The sequence below is a fragment of the Hyposmocoma kahamanoa genome, unplaced genomic scaffold, assembly GCF_003589595.1.
Source record: "Hyposmocoma kahamanoa isolate Upper Pololo Valley unplaced genomic scaffold, ASM358959v1 210, whole genome shotgun sequence".
Lineage (NCBI taxonomy): Eukaryota > Metazoa > Arthropoda > Insecta > Lepidoptera > Cosmopterigidae > Hyposmocoma > Hyposmocoma kahamanoa.
In genome coordinates, this window is record NW_020653731.1 from 4,691,176 (window position 1) to 4,694,511 (window position 3,336).

The window sequence follows — 3,336 nt, forward strand, 5'->3', positions numbered from 1 at the left end:
CCGTGCTCGAGTGGAAGCCGCATCTAGACGGGAATTCGATCGCTGGCTGCGTTTATTTACTTATTTATTTATTTATTTTGCATTTCACATGAATGGTTGGTACAGATTTATAACCTTATGACTATTTTAGTAGGTACATGCATGTGATACCCCGTAAGCGTGTAGCAAATTACACTTAAAATTAAAATCCATAGATGTCCATAGAAGTTGCAGCGCTACTCAGAGTTTTAAATCACAAAGACCTGAAGGGCACTAGACTGCTCTCATCAGCGTGAGATATAAGTTGATAAACCCTAAAATGTGCCTGTAATTTCACCAGCACCCTTACCCTTCAAAACTGGAACGCAGTAATGCTCACATTACTACTTCAGTGGCAGAAATGGGTAAAGTGGCAATATTTCTCATAACAGAATTATTATTATTTTAATTCAGTCAATTTAAAATTGTTATAAAGCAGCATATGGTACAGTTAGATATACGACTCTACTAAAGAACTAATTTAATTAACAGACGATAAGAATAACTTAAGCATCAATCAAGATTCAAAAGTTTGCTGAATTGAAATTAAGGGACTGCCTTCTCCTTTTTGACGCTAATTCTATCTTTGTATACCTATATAATTGTCTTATGGTATTATGCCTTTGATCTTGGTTTTAATTGTAACCTTTTCATTCTTTTTCTAACTTACTTTTAATATTTTTTCAATAAAAAGCGTGGACTTACAATAACGATAGAGGAATAGTAAAAAAACGTGGTCTTTATTGAGTGGCTCCGAGAGCTGATTGAATCCCAAATTGCACTTTGCAGGCGCTTTTATAGCTCACGATCCGATTCATATCTTAATTAAAAGTATGGCTTTAGATCTTTAAAGATACAGTGAAGTAGCCGTTTCGTTTTTATGTCTAAATGTCAAAGTTATGGGTCATTACGACTACAATTACGTTATGAAGAAACTATGTTTTCAATTCCTAGCTCGGAAGGGCTGTGTTTCTCCTTAGAAATCTGCGCGCAAAAGAGTTTTTTCCACGCAAGCGTGGATTAGGTTTTTGAAATTCGAACTTGACGATGATCTGTGGCTCACCTAACTTTTTCTTTGATGAAAAACAAACATAATGACACTTTCAACTACGCGATTTGTTGTACTGTATTTAAGTAATATAAATCCGTTGGTATATACTTTACTCTTATTATTGTTGCCATTAAATTGACAACGATAAGTTTTTGTTTATTAAAACTGATGTGTTATAGGAAATGAAACTATTTTTCCGGATTTAAATCGCGTATATTTGTTTTTTCAAACAAACCGACGTTTCGGGCCCTTTACAGTTTCATTTCCTATGTGTAACAATCGCGAAAACCTAAGAACTCGATATGATGTGTTATAGTTCAGCTGCTGGTTCTTCATCTACCGTTTTCCTCACTATAGTGAGGTAAAAAGTTGTGTTTCGCTAGACAGCAAAGTTGTTTTGTGTCTCGTGCCTTGAAACCCTGGCTACGATCAGAATTCTATTTCTTCACGGTTCAATTTTAGGCACCTTCGCTTGCTCAGGTTTCAATACTCGCGTTAAGCAACAACTTTGCAGCCTTACATAACAAATAGCTATTTTTATGTAAGATAAGAGGCAAACGAGTAGACGAGCCAATTGATGGTAGGTGGCAACATAAGCTAAAGGTGAGTCTGGGGGCTTACTCTCGTTCTCGGTTCGACATCTGTCTGAAACACTTACCGTCAAATAAGGTAATATTCAACCCAATTAAAATACAATGTCTAGTATGTAACTTCATTCGCATCATTTGTCTTTTAATTGCGCCGAGTGTTACTTATTTGACAACATCAAGTATATAACCAGAAATAGATACGAAATAAGGGCCATACATTCCTGGTAACTGATCAGAGATACGTCTCTTATAATTATCAACTCTCGTTTGCATTGAAATAAAGGCAGTGCCAACAACTGACCTATGTGTACGTCTCCGTATATTCCAAAAATATTCTGTATTTATTGTAATAAAGATAATATCTCTAACAATGGGACTGTTCCATTCGTTGGTGTGGGAAAAACAGCAAAATATCTTATTACAAAACAAACGGAATTAATTTCATCGGTAATTAAATATGTAATTTGCAATGTTCGTACATTATAGCAAAGCTCAAGTTAACTGGTCGATTTGAAGTGAAACAGTTGACGACACCCATTGACAATGCCCGTCAATTGTTTCGAACTCGGGCTAACCAATTGTTTCGGACGGATGTCGGACAAGAGTACAGGGCCTAGTTAGACTCGAACCATTATCTGTTGTCATACCGGGGACATAGCTTTTACCAACTGAGCATGTTGTACGATCTTTGTGTCAATAATAATAACTACAAACTAGTCACAAAAAATATATGAATAACATGATAGTAAAATATGGATGTTGTTTTAATAGTAATGTTGATGCGCTAAAGCGTAGACTCACGGACATTCTATTTAATTTTATTGAATAATTTGTGACTGTTGGCGCAGGTATTGGATTGTTATATTTATATACATATGTGCATGTTGTTGAGACTGCGCGGAAGCAGCGATACGTGATTGCGAAATAAATGCGTTCGTTTGATCCCTTGCCGTATCGTTATTACTAAAGCTTTAGTTATGAAATTAATGTATAAGATATTTAAGGATTCGCTCTATAAATCATACTCTTTAGAAAAACGATTACTTGTAGTTTCCTTGATAGAAAAAAAACTGAAATTGTCTCTAAAAACGAAATAAACTCTTAGTACGGCGCAAATACTTCACGGAAGGTCATCAGTTTTTTAATAATACCAAAACTACATCTTTTCTACAACGTATACCCCGTACTTTTTACCGTTCAAAATTTGTATTTGTTTTATTGATACGAAAGAAATACCTAAATTTGCACGCGGTCCGCCCATACTAGCCAGAGCCGCCACGCTTCCCTCCTGTCCGCTTTAGTCCTGTTTCGGCCGTCGCTTGGTCTTACACACGGCTTTAGAAAACGTATATGCTACACGCACACGTACACGGAGCGCATAGAATACCTGAAATCAATTAGAACCAGAAGTTCGGTGCCCTCATAACAAATACTGTTTATTGTTCGTTTGATTAATACGTGTGTTTGATTTGTTTGAAACTATAGGTGGAAACCTGTAATTGGCTTTATGTTTCTTTTTCCCTTTTTTGTTATGCGGTTGAAGCTGTTGGTTTTCCATGTATAAATAAATTTAATAACGAAAGTGTATTGCTTAATTCTCCAGAAATATTTAAGATCAAATTTTGTTACGGCATTTTAACATAAATAAACGATTTTTCCTTCTCTGGATTCGCAAAG